We start from the raw sequence: 14,158 nt of genomic DNA, 5'->3' as shown, positions 1-14,158 counted from the left end.
GTGGCCTGATTTGTGATGCCTTAGCCTAGGAGTTGCTGTTATCTGTGTTGCACTTTCGAGTATGTGTTGAGTAAGAGTATCCAGCGGGAATCCTTGTAGAGAGGGGAATTGAGTAGAGGAGCAATCTAGGAGTATGAGGAGAGCAGCTACTTAGGGAGTAGTCAGATGCCCGCGTAGGGTATAGTTGCTTGGGTTCGGTGGTATCCTTTGAGTATGAGGAGAGCAAGTGGGTAATGACCTAGAGTGGTTTTGCGTGTTGGTAGAGATTATTCGATGCCCGAATGCTGCTTGCTTCGTGCTTTGTGGAACCCTTGATGATGAGAGTCAGCTACTAAGTGAATATGACGATATTCAGGAGGTGGATGGCTGGCATCATAAGGAGTTCTTCAGCAGCTGATGGCGGAGAAGTGTGAGAACCTAGGAAGAGCCTAGGAAAGGGTGACCCTAGTCAGATGAGTACGCTAAAAGAGTAGGATATTTCGTAGAGGAGCGAACACGCATGACGGGGTTGGTGATTGAGAAGGTTGAGCAGCTACTTAGGAACTCGGGGATGGTCCGTGTGGAAAGTATGGGTAGATGTGGTAGGTAGTATGGGCCCGTACTACTGAAAGCAGAGGACCCATACTCGATACAGGGAACATTCCGGAGGTTTTAAGTAGCAGATCGAGAGGTGATTTCATGGTTCGTGTACCATGATTTGTAGCAGATCGAGAGGTGATTTCATGGTTCGTGTACCTTGATTTGTAGCAGATCGAGAGGTGATTTCATGGTTCGTGTACCATGATTTGCAGCAAATCGAGAGGTGATTTCATGGTTCGTGTACCATGATTTGTAGCAGATCGAGAGGTGATTTCATGGTTCGTGTACCATGATTTGTAGCAGATCGAGAGGTGATTTCATGGTTCATGTACCATGATTTGTAGCAGATCGAGAGGTGATTTCATGGTTCGTGAACCATGATTTGTAGCAGATCGAGAGGTGATTTCATGGTTCGTGTACCATGATTTGTAGCAGATCGAGAGGTGATTTCATGGTTCGTGTACCATGAATTGCAGCAGATCGAGAGGTGATGTCATGGTTCGAGTACCATGATTCGTAGCGGATTGAGAAGAGATAACATGGTTCGGGTACCATGATTCATAGCAGATCGAGAGGTAGCCACATGGTTCGAGTACCATGACCCGTGGCAGTTAGTGTTATTGGTTCTACCAGTTATTCTGTGGTGATTGGTTAGACCGAGATCAGAGGTGAAAGAGTATGGGGCTAGAGGGCCATGATGAACGAGTTTTAGTGAAGCATCCCTTAAAAGGGAAATCGAGTTAGCTCCGAGGGATTGTTGGGATATGCCAATTGGAGTCGCAAGACTCAAGAATGAGTAGAGATGGCGGTTATGGAGGATTATGGCATGAGTTGAGCAATCAGCCGATGGTGGAGACGTCATTTTCTGTGACCTGAGCGGTGTTATTTCTGTTCCTGTGGGAAACAGGAGAGGTATTGAGATTTTCGGTTTCCAAGGTTGGGGGTGAGCCCTGTGGGGTAGCTTCGGTTACGATCTTTCATCAGAGTATTTGGGCAGTATGTCTACCGAGAGGTAATGTTAGAGCATGAGCAGGTTGTCAGCGGGGACTGAGATGATTAAGGACAAGGATACACCCTATTTGAGCATAGTAGGGCATGTATTAGCTGCAGCGGCAGACAATCAAGAAGAGGATATTGGGGCGGTGGCTCTTATTGTCTATGAGGAGTATCGAGTGTGGTAATGAGGACTCCACTCTTATTACAACCCACGTGATGGAACGTTGGTTGAAGAGTCGAGGATGAGGAATATGATAGTTCGTTATTTTCAGACTGAGAGTCGGGGCTACGACTGGACAGTTGAGATGTCCGGTAGTGGGATGGTACGAGATTCTGAAGGACTAGAGGTAGTCATGATGAGAAGTTTCTGAGGATTTCATCGGAGATTCGGGGTATTTGGAATTGCTTGACCTCCATCGGGGAGATCATCGAGCATTGCGTATCACCTTCCGAGAGTAGGTGCGATGTTATTGGTAAAAACAGTCTGTGGGTTAGATTGTTGGCGAATCAATTGGTGATGGTTCGAACCCTGAGTGGGGGAGAACCGAGTACTTTTGAGGAGATCCGAGATTTGTTCAGAGCGGTTAGAGAACTGGATAGAGAGGTCTGCGGTGCGGATTCCTGAGACCAGGGTTTTTGGTGGTCAAGGAGAGGTGCAGAGTGAAATAGTGCATGTGGCACGTGTTTGAGAAATGATGAGTGTCTCCACGGCAAGTGGCCGTTGGTTGGAGACCTTATGGTGGTTAGGAATCCTTCAAGGTTAAAATGGTGAATTCGAGGTGGTTGGCTTGTGAGGATAGTTCGGCGGTTGAAAATTGTTGGTTCAGAGTATGGGCTATTATATGCAGTATGGGAAGGGGAGAAGTTGATTGGGCAACCAACTTCAGGGTCGTTATGAGTATTCTTTCATGGGTTTTGAGCAATAGAAAAAGGAAGTTTCGGATTGTCAACTTTGTGTTCGGAGTCGTTGGCAATTTCTCCATGTTTTAAATTGGGGGATGTAGTATTTCGGGGTTACAAGTGGCACGAGAGAAAGATCAGTTACGAGGTTCCGAGGAAGCAATATGGTATCTGAGTATGATGCCATGAGTATGAGATCAGTGGTAGAGTCAAGACACTGCGAGGCGTTGTGATGGTATTCCGGGGTATCCGAGTTTAATGTCCTAAAACCTCGGATTATTTTGAGTTTGAGTTTGAGATTTCGAGGGGTGTATCAAGTGTCTATGGTTCCGGTGGGGGCCCTTCAGCTAATTGACATCAAATGGATTTATTTGAGAATGTGAATTGCAGCGAGAAAAAAAGGTTTTGTCACGACGGTGGTCGTCCGAAGTAGTAATGATTAGTCGGATGGGTGTGTGTGTACCTATCTATGCTGGGCCGCAGAGCATGAGTTAATGATCACAGGGTGGTGTCAACCTGAGGATGAGATTGTGAAGTGGTAAGAGTAAGTGCGTTAAGACTGTGGATAGCTGCAGTTTCAATGAGTTAGTGCAGAGAGGTTGTGATGATGCTACGGGGAGCCGTAGTACTCACTATTCAGTGAGAGGTTGTGGTGATGCTACGGGGAGCCGTAGTACTCACTATTCAGTGAGGGGTGTGGTGATGCTACGGGGAGCCGTAGTACTCACTATTCAGTGAGAGGTTGTGGTGATGCTACGGGGAGCCGTAGTACTCACTATTCGGTGAGGGGTGTGGTGATGCTACGGGGAGCCGTAGTACTCACTATTCAGTAAGGGATTGTTGTGATACTACAGGGAGCCGTAGTACCCACTAGTCAGCGAGAGAATGTTGTGATGAAGTGCTCTCTGATCAGAGCTTGACGCAGAAGAGTTTTAGGCTTGGGTAGCCCTAATATTTGAGTGTGTGGAAGCCTGGGGTCGAACCAGGGGCGAGACTGGGGTCTCAATAATTGTCGGGAGTCGTTATATTCTGAATTGAGTAGTGGTTTTCGCAACCAAAGGGAAATGGATAAGTGAGGAACGCATGGGTTGCGGGTCATGAGTCATGAGTTGAGTGGTTCGTTGGGACGAGTGGTTCCAACTCTGTGCCGGATCAGACTCTCGAGTTGAGTTCGATTCTAGTGGTGTATTGAGTAGGCAGAATGAGATGTCGGATATAGAAATGAATTTTGTTTGGAAGGGGGTATTGGTTTCATCTGGTGTCTTAGACCTGAGTGGGTCAATTCGTTGGTATGTGAAAACCGCGAAACGCATGGAACTAATGAGCAGTAGACGACAGAGGTCGAGAGTGAGTTGAATTTTGTATTCGCTTGAGGTGAAGCGAACTTCGTGACTTGTGTGTCACACAGGGCAGAGATAGTTGCATTGATAAGGAAGTCAGTGAGGCATTTTGGTACACGCAATGGGTAACCTTTGGAGGTTCAATTGCTGGATCGGGAGATGACCTGGTGCTCAGTCTTGAAAGGGATATTGAGAAGGGAGCTGAGGTTTATGTTTGTCAGATGTCGGGGGACGCTTCTGAATAAGCATAGTCATTGTTCGTGTCTGAGGACAGGGTATTGAGGGTTCGTTGTTCAGAGGGGTTGTGATTGCAGTGCAGTGGATGAGTCCCTGGTGTGATGTGATCCTTCCACTCCTTGGTATATGATCTGGATTATTTATCATGTCTGGGACGAGTGATCGGTAGCCAGTTTTGGGCATGGACTTGTTTTATCGGTTTACACTAGAGAATCAGAGGGGCAGTGAGCTATCGGGGTTTGTTATTCGAGGAGCGAATAACGTGGTGACATCTGGAGAGGGCGGTCTGGCTGTGTATCAGGCTACTAGAGTTCCAGATTCTTGAGAGTCAGAAGGGGTAGCATAGTGGCAGATGGGTCTGTCCTTTTCCAGGGAGGAGTTCCTGTTTGGATTCAGGTGTCTAGAGAGGAAGATAGTTGTGTGGTATGAGACCCTTTCGATGGTGTTGTTTGGTTATTGAATTAGATCTTTATGTGGTGGAGGAGCGATTTTGAGGGCGAAATCTAATTCAAGTGGGGGAGAATTGTAACAACCGGATTTCCAAGGACATGATTGTGTATGTTAATCTTGAGATTTGAGGAGGGACTCGACGAGTTGAGGGACCAACTCGCCGAGTCGAGTCGAGATTGCCGCATAGATTTAATGAGCGGACTCGACGAGTCCAAGGATGGACTCGCCGAGTAGGTACTGGGCAGAGAAAATCCTAAGTTCCGGGGTTGGAGCCTATTTAAAGGAACTTATGACCTTGGGTGCGCCTCATATCTCCTGTGAGAAACCCTAAATCGCCAGTTGAGCCAAGGAAGAGTTCTTGTGATGAAATCAAGTAATTTTGGTGTGGTTTTTCAAATGAAATGAAGGGATTCAGCTTGAAGGACCAAATGAGGTTGCTATTTTGAGACATCTAAGCAAGGATCTCCATTTTGAGGTAGTATTTCGCCCCTTCCTTCTGTTTTTGTGTAAAATCCTTGAATCTAGGGTTTTCTTTACCCTTCTTGGATAGTATATGATGCATATGAGGTCCCAATGTGGAGAAAGTCTTAGATCTGGACCTTAAGAGGTCCAGAGAGTCCTAATCATTCGACTTTATGCTGTTCCTTTGGACCTTTACGTGATTATTGAGCATTGGGAAGTCAGATCTATAGGTTAGAGAAACAGATCTGACCTCAGAAGGTCTTTTGGGTGTTGCCATGGAGGAAACTCGCCGAGTCCATAAGGGGAATCGACGAGTCGAGTCGGGTTGCCCCGCGATTCGTGATCCGTGGTAACCCGCTGAGTGAAGGGTTAACTCGACGAGCCGAGAGAGGCCATAGGAGGATTCAGAGGACACGATTGGACTCGCCGAGTCACCCATGTGCACTCGACGAGTCTGGTCAAAAGTTTGACCGTTGACTAGAGTTGACTTCAGTTGACCTTGGGGTTTTGGTCAAGCTGATTCAAGAGAGGTCAGAGAGGGGTAGAATGGTCTTCTACCCATTATTAGGGATGAGAACATGAGAGGATTTTTTATTAGAGATGTTATCATTTTGATAGGAGGAGGCTAGGTCAGATTATCGAGCAAGAGAGGGTATTCGACGTCATGCGAGGTGAGTCTTCTCATTATACTTTACCTTGAGTGGTAATAGAGTTATGTGACAGAGTATCTTGTATGCTATGTATGTGATGTGTTGTACTGCATTATTTCTATGTGATTTATGTTGTGTGTATTCCAGAGTTTAAAGAGTTAGGACCGGAAGGTTCACAGAGTTAGGACCAGAGGGTCCACAGAGTTAGGGCCAATGGGCCCACAGAGTTATGGCCTCGAGTGGCTAATATGTGTTATATGTGGTATTTTGGGGAACTCACTAAGCTTCGTGCTTACCGTGTTATGTGATATGTGTTTCAGGTGTTCTCAGTATCTCGGGACGGCACCGGCTTGATTGTACACACCAGTGAAAGAATTATGTTTCGAAGATCCTGGATTATTAAGTAATTAACAAGGGATTGTGTTTTGTAAGCTAAACAAATGATGCTTTATGAAAATGTGTATTGAGAATCATATGTTTTTCAAAAGAAAAATTGTCTTGAAAATTTACGGTGTTACATAGGCCACAGGGGGCTGACTCGTTGTTGTACCGAGAGTTTAGCAACACGAAGTGATATTGCCATATTTATACATAGTTTTAGGCAATATTGGTCTATATTTTATTTAGTATGTTGGTTATTTGCACAGAATTATGGTACTTATAAGGATAAAATGTTATTTGCAGCCAAAATAAAGCATTTTCGAAGATAGGGGCTAGAAGTGACAATATATGGAACATTGAAGACTTGGAGTACAAAAGATGAAGAAATTCACGGATTCAACTGAAACCACGACGTGGCCAAGTATACCACGACGTGGCACGAATATTCTAGAAGATAAGTTTACGTGAAGAAGGAGGCCTTGCCCGATACGGATCACTCCTTAACCACGACGTGGAGCTTCCTGTCACGACGTGGAATGCGACTTTCCAGAATATATATAAACCACTCTCCATTACGATTTGGGGGACTTTTGGCGGAAGAAAGAGGTTCCAGGAGACGATTTACAGCAGAAGTAAGGTTCTGGAAAAGGGTTATAACACCAAAAGAGTGAAGGTCCATCATTTAGTTCACTTATTTGATACTTATGAACATGTTTCCTTATACTTTGATTTGTGTTAGTGTGTTAGTTGCTATTATGAGCAGCTGAATCTAGCTACTCTTGTTTAGCTAGATGAAGCTTCTAACTTATGAATAGCTTAATTTTGTATGGATTTATTTAGTTGGTAAATTGCTTGTGTTTGGTTTATAATTACCTAGCATGCTTATGATTGTTTCTTTAGTTGCTTGATTCCATGTTCTATGTAGCTTAGTGACCATTAACTGCATGAACTTGTTTACCTAATGATTTAGTGAACATTAAATTGTTAGAGCTAGGATTGACCAATCTTAGTTAGTAATTAAAGTAAATAAACTTAGCTGTGCTAGAGAACGTAGATTATGACTATAATCGTGTTTACATAATAAATTTTACATAACATATTCATATTCATAATTGGTTATGTGTTTAATTGTGTGTGACCATACATAGTTTTACATGAATTAATTAATTATTGGTAAAATTAGACTTAAATTACTAATATAATTAAAACCAACTTGATAATCCATAATTATTAGCTGGCCACAAGGACGAAGTGGATTTGAACTAAATAAGAGTGCTTTTACTTATTGATTGAATTTGAGCTAAGTTCGTCTGATCTTGTAAAATCAGATAAAACCCTTTTTAAACTTGTTTATAATTAGGTTAATTTGATAGCAAGTAGATTAATTAGTAACACCATTCCCTGTGATCGATACCCGACTTACCCAAGCTATACTATAATCTGACTAGGTACACTGCCTATAGGTGCATAGTTGGTCTAAGTTTGTTAGGTTATAAATATTAAAATTAGTGGGTACTTTTGTGCACATCAAGTTTTTTGGCGTCGTTGTCGGGGAACGGCTTAGTTTATTGTTTATTTATTTGCTTTAGATTAATCGATCCTTTTTGTGGGGTAAAACCCGCAAAAAGTTATTTTTCTAGCATAGTTTATTTTTTTTACACGTTACAGAAGTCGCGACGTGGAGTACCCTTCCACGACGTGAAAACTGTGATTTCCAGTTTTTTTATTTTCATTTTTAGTTTAGTTTAGTTTTACGTTTTTATTTTTTGTTTTTACAGGAGTTCATGACTAGAGGTTCTAACACACCTTTGGTGCCACCACTTGAAGATCCTGAGTCTGCAATTCACAAAAAGAAGGATAAGATCGTGAAAGAAGATCAAACACCAAAGAAGACACCTTTACAAGAACTGAAATCAGCCTTTTCAAGGAAGTCAGGAAAGAAAACGGGAGAATCGATTTCAGCCTCAAAGAGCAAGTTTAAAGTTTTCGATCAATTTCCTAATCCATACGAGACCGAGTACGAATCAGGAAAAGAATTTGGACTTTATACGAGTGAACCCGAGAACGAGCCGGAGAACGAAATGGCGAACATTGATGAGATGGCCATGGGGATTACAAGAAGCGCATTCGAGACGATGTGGGGTCGGGTTTAATACATCCTGCGATTCCTGCCAATGCCACATTCGAGTTAAAGGGACATATCCTTACTGCACTCAAGGATATCCCATTCTATGGGAAGGATCATGAGGATGCTTTCAAGCATTTAGACGAGGTCAATGATATTGCGGATTATTTTAATACTCCTAATATCCCAAGGGAGACAGCTTTGTTAAGGATGTTACCAGTCACTTTCAAAGGAGCTGCAAAAGACTGGTTGAAGGCTCTTCCATCTGGTACAATCACCACATGGGCTCAATTGCGTGAGAAATTTCTAGATCAGTTTTGCCCACCCTCCAAAATCTCTAAACTCAAGAAGGCGATTGCCAACTTTGAGCAAAATCCGGGGGAATCATTATACGAGGCATGGGAGCGCTATAAGGGGTTGTTAAGGAATTGTCCTCAACATGACCTAAATATTCAGCAAGAAATGTCGATATTCTATGATGGGGTGAATGTCATGACTAGACAACTCCTTGATTCACAAGGGCCACTAACAAAGGAAAACCCAATTCAGGCCAATGAGCTGATTGAAGAATTTTCAAAGCACTCTCGTGAGTATCACAACCCAGGACGCGATGGAATAAAAGGCAGTGGAGGTACACAAACTGAGGAGATGGCTACTGTGATGGCAATGCTTAGCACTATGGATAAGAGATTGACCCAAATGGACCAATCAATTCACGCAATTCGAGTTGGTTGCGAGATATGTAGTGGCCCGCATTTGACAAGGGATTGCAATATGGATGAATATGGAAACAAGAAAGCTCAAGTTTGCTATTCGAGTGGGGACAAATACGATGAAGATTGGAGGAAACCAAAGAAGGATTGGCTGCCTTACGATGAATACAAGAAGCAAAAAGAAGAGAAATTTAGGCAAACTGGCCGGGGTTTTTACCAAAGAGAGCAACCACCAGCTGAGAAGAAAGTTGATCTTGAGACCATGCTAATAGAGTTTATGGAAGCTTCAGAAAAAAGGCATGATGCTACTGATGCTATGATGATTGACCAACAATCATTATTAAAAAATCAGCAAGCTTCCATCAATAACCTTGAAGTACAACTTGGTCAACTTACCACTTTGGTTAATGAGAAAATGTTCCCGAAAAATCCCGAAAAGAAGACCCAATCTCACGTAATGGCCATAGATATTGAAGAAGAGGCGATTTCTGAGTTCCTAGAAGCCTTAGAAGTGGAGCCACAGCAGCCCGATCCAAAACCGAAGATGCAAAAATTTGAGAACAAAAATGTAGCTGAAGTACAGAAACCACGTCGTGGGAATCATATGTCCACGTCGTGGCGTCGGTCTGATCAGAAAATTCCAGAAACCGTCTTGATTTATAAACCGCCTTTGCCATTCCCGTCTAGAGCTAATCTCAGTCCACAGGAGAGAGAACATCTGGAGTTTATCAAGCAATTGAAGGGTATTCCTATTAATACTCCTTTTATTGATTCACTTGCAAAAGTTCCAGAATATGCTAAGTTCCTACAAGGCTTGTTAGACACTCGTCAGCAATTAAAGGAGAATTCTAAGGTGATTCTAAGTGAGCAAAGCTCAAAAGCTATGTTGGGAGAGGTACCTAAGAAGATGGGGGATCCTGGACGACTCACTCTCCCATGTGAGTTTGGGAATAATATGAAGGTTTATGCTTTAGCCGATTCTAGGGCTAGCATAAATTTGATGCCTTATTCGTTTTATCAAAAGTTAAATATTCAGAAAATGAAGGGTACTAAGATGACTATTCACATGGCAAACCGTTCAGTGACACAGCCCCGGGGCATTGTGGAAGATATTCTCGTGAAAATTGGGAAATTTGTTTTTCCGATAGACTTTGTGGTTTTGGATATGAAAGAAGATCCCAATGTACCAATTATTATTGGTCGCCCGTTACTTAACACTGTTGGAGCTCTAGTTGATATACGCGAGTCCAAGCTCACCTTGAGAGTTGGGGATGAGAAGGAAATTTTTGGAATAGAAGATGGTTTCCAAAGGAGTAATGCTCAAGAAGAGGTTTTCAACATTGATGAAGAGAATGAACTTGAAGAATTAGAGAAGCTCATGGAAGAAGAAATCAAAACAATTCAACAAGTTAAAAGAACAAAACCGAGAGCATCTGTTCCATTTTTAGTTGAAGTGATTGCCTACACGAATCCAACTTCTTGGGTAAGCAAGGAAGATGATGAGATGTCGAGTGATGAAGAGGAGGTTACTTCGAAAGTAACAAGTCCAGTGGTGAAAAAAGAGAAGGATACTATGGAGCTTAAAGATGATGAAGAATTGAAGATTCAAGGGATCAAACGCAAGCTCGATGGAAACGAAGTCAAGGCTAAAAAGGAGAATTCTAAAAAGGCATATATTCGTCGAGTGCAAGCTTACAAGAGGTGTTTCAAGGAGAAAAAGATCCTGGTGGTGGACTCTTCTAACGAGTCAACGTAGAAGGCATGGAGTCCGGCTCATGACTCCATCAAAAAGAAGCGCTTCTCCGGAGGCAACTCGAGTTTGGTTTGCATTTTCTTTTCTTTTCTTTTTAGTTTTTGAGTTTTTGATTAGGGAGGCTATCCACTCATCGTCTAAATACTGTTAAGTGGTAAAAGAAAAAAATTGTTGTGGGGTGCTTTGGTAATAAATGGAACACAATGAACTTAAAAAAAATTTAGTTAATTTTATTTTGTTGACCAGACATTATCCACGTCGTGGTCTGATGCACCACGTCGTGATCTTAGGCAGAACACGGGGACTATTTGAGACCTGAATAGATTAATGTATTATAAAAACCACGTCGTGGTAACGCCTTCCACGACATGGCCTTTAAAAAGTCACGGGGGGGGGGGGGGGACCAATTCTTAAACCCTTTGACCACAAGTGTTCCCCATTTTTTTATTGCCGCACGAACGAAAGGAGTCCCCACAGCCGATTTTTTTAGTTTTTCTTCCAAATCTCTTGCATTCTCTTGTCCTTTTACTCAATCGGGTATGTGTTTCATGCTCTAATAGTTGCTACTTATCCCAATTTTATGTATTTAGTTAGTTAGGGTTACTTTAGAAATTAAATTGTCCCAAATTGGTTATATTGGTTAGTATTTTTACTTTGAATGCCCTTAAAATAGCAGAAGGATCAAATCCCAAGTGTTGAATTTGCTAGATTTGGATTGTATTTTGATCGAGGGCAGTTCATGTCACGACTGCGAGACCACGACGTGGCGTGCCAAGCCACGACGTGATTCCTGGGCGACCAGTTTTCTGCTTTGTTTTTGATAACATATTTTAGGTGTTTTGTTTTTGTTTTGGTTTGTTTTTGCCCATTGCAGGAAGATGGCACCTAGAAGGGCTGTTCAACTGGACAATGACCCAATTAATGTCGCGAATATCCATCCGTTATATCGATTTCCGCAAACCATTTCACGGGCCTTGTTGACGACTTATCAGAACCGTTTGGGATAGTTATACAATAGGGAGTTTGCTATAGCTCTGATTGTTGACTGGGGATGGCTTGGCGGTGTTGGAATGGTTGTTGAATTGGAGCGCCATTGGACGAAAGTATACGAGGGAGACCATTTTTCCTTTACTTGCCATGGATGGAGGAACTTGTTTGCGATCCAAGAACCCGTGTACCAGGAATTATCAGTGGAGTTTTTCTCTACTGTGAGCTTTGAAGAACGCACCATTAATTTTGATTATAACTGGGCACTGGTTTTCCGATTGGGTGGGGTGTATCGGGAATGTAGTATCTGGGAATTTGCATGGCGCATGGGGATCTATACGGAAGTGGAGACTCAATCCCCGTTCTTTGTTCCATTTTTACTTGGTTGTGTTCGGGATTTTGCGCCCGGTATTTTTGATACTCAATTTTGGCGTACTATCGCAAATCACGAGTACAATTCTCGTGATTCAAGTGAAGCACAAATTCGGAACCCGATGCATCGTTTTCTTCACCGCCTTATCACCTTTTCTATCAATCATAAACATCATGGTGATAAGGTTTCTTTACAAGATTTGTTTTTTTTTTGTGGAGTATTATTACTCCCGGGGTGTGTTGTGATCTTCCTTACATGCTAGCAAGGTTTTTGGGAAAGAAAGCGGTCAGTTCACGACAAGGAAGTCCAATCACTGGTGGACATTTGGTCACCCGTCTTGCCCGGTCATATGAGATTTTGTCCCACGAGTTTGTGCAGAACCTTACCCGTTTTCCAGACAATGATTTAACTATTTAGTTTTTAGGTGTTATGCGAGTGGTGGTCGATGTCGGGGGAGGTTATGTTATACCCCCGGAAGATGGAGAGCAAGAGATGGAACAACCCGAGCAACCTCCTGCGAGAAGACGAAGAAATGTTAGAGCCTGGGGAGAAGTTGAGAGAGACCGTCACCCGGAAGGAGTACCCACTGACCCGTTTCAAACCCGGGTTGGATCCTATTTGGATAATCTCCGGGGTGGGATGAATTACAACACACAAATTTTGGAGGCGATGTTTTCCTACATGGGTGTGGTGCGACCGATCGCAGTGCCACCGCAATGTCCTTACATTCCGACATGGGAAGAGCTGTCGATCCCGAGGGACAATGGGGAAGGGCCGAGTTGAGTGCAGGGAGGAGAGGATGATGATTGATTCCTTTTCTGTTTAGTTTTTAGTTTGATTTTTTTTATTTTTTTTTATTTTGTGTGGTGTTAGTTAATTTTTGAACTTGGTTTGTTGATGTAAGACTTTGGTAAACTCTTATGTTACTCTTTTAGTTCTTTTGGTTGTTTGATTACAGCTTGCTAAGGAGTCTTGAGAAGGAGTAAGGTCGAGTCAAGAGTCGTGACCCACAATTTGAAATAAATGTGGGGTGCGTTAAAGAGAGGGAGGATAGAGTCAACAAGTGTCTTATTTTATACAACATTAGAAGAGTCTTAACCCATTAAGACGTTAGTCAAGGTGCTAGGATGAAGAAGTGAAAATTTTTAATTTTCTGAAGGCCCAGTTTCCACGACGTGGTGCATATTTTCACGTCGTGGATTGTTATAACTGGAATATTCACTACGTGTTTTTATACAATACCACGACGTGGTTTCTAATTTTTTCACTATTTTGAAGACCAATGGGTGTTTTACCATATGGCTTCCCATGTATCTTCTTGGGGTCGTTTTAAAGACTATTATGGCTCGTTTTCCTCCACCATATACTGTGGCTTCAAGTCCGAGTTCTTATTTTAAAGAGGTCCATATTCGAGATGCACGTTTTTTTTCCACACTCTTGGAGTTTCGTTCACGCCACTATCCCAGGGGAGTGTGTTCCTTTTTCTCCCTTCTCTTACTTTTGATTTATTTTATGCATACAATGAGGGCACTGTATAAGATAAGTGTGGGGTAGCGAGTAGAAAAAGTAAATTGCTAGATAATTTGGTAAATTTTAAAATTTTTATTAATTGGATCTAGTAGCAATAATTTGAGCTGTACTTGCTAGTGGAATGATCCGATAAGAGCTCAAATGTTTAGTTGAGCCGATATACGTTATAATGCATTTGTGGCCTCCCTTATTTTAGTGAAATCATGGAACAAAAACATAACCCTGCTTAGTTTGAGGAATGCAATATGTTTAGCAGCCTAAACTTGAAATGTATCCAGGAAAGATATGTCTTAACCAATAAAGGTTGAAGTTAAGCGCCCCTGCTTAAGCATGTAGGTCTTTGAGTGATATAAAAAGTGAGATACATGTAAAAAAAAGAGAAATTGCCAAAAGTAAAGAATTGAAGAATTTTGGAGCATAAAAGTATCAAAGTATGAAGATCAAAGATCAAAATATCTGAAGAAATTCAAAATTTTGAAGATGCTAAAAATCATAAGAGAAGTGAATTCAAAGAAATCAAAGATCGAACATCAAAGAAAAGAAGAATTCAAGAGCTCCAAGTTGTGGTATCTTCTAAAAAGTTGTAATTCTCTAGTTTATGTATGCTTGGGTAGCTTTACAAAAATATCTTGAGGTTAGAAAGCTTTCTGGAGATGGATTCGGAGGGTTGCATAAAATGAGC

At 42.2% G+C, this 14,158-nt stretch overlaps 1 non-coding gene across 1 annotated transcript; it reads right to left on the bottom strand.

Moving 5' to 3' along the window:
* Positions 1-8,459: 8,459 nt before the first annotated feature.
* On the bottom strand, positions 8,460-8,566 carry LOC145122962 (small nucleolar RNA R71). The gene has a single exon (XR_013714845.1). It is a non-coding gene; the product is annotated as a small nucleolar RNA R71 (small nucleolar RNA).
* Positions 8,567-14,158: the final 5,592 nt, after the last annotated feature.

This window comes from Lactuca virosa, chromosome 6 (assembly GCF_052849685.1).
Source record: "Lactuca virosa cultivar CGN04683 chromosome 6, Lactuca_virosa_CGN04683_v6, whole genome shotgun sequence".
NCBI classification, from domain to species: Eukaryota; Viridiplantae; Streptophyta; class Magnoliopsida; order Asterales; family Asteraceae; genus Lactuca; species Lactuca virosa.
The sequence above is the reverse complement of the archived record's forward strand: the minus strand, read 5'-3'. Positions and strand labels throughout refer to the sequence as shown.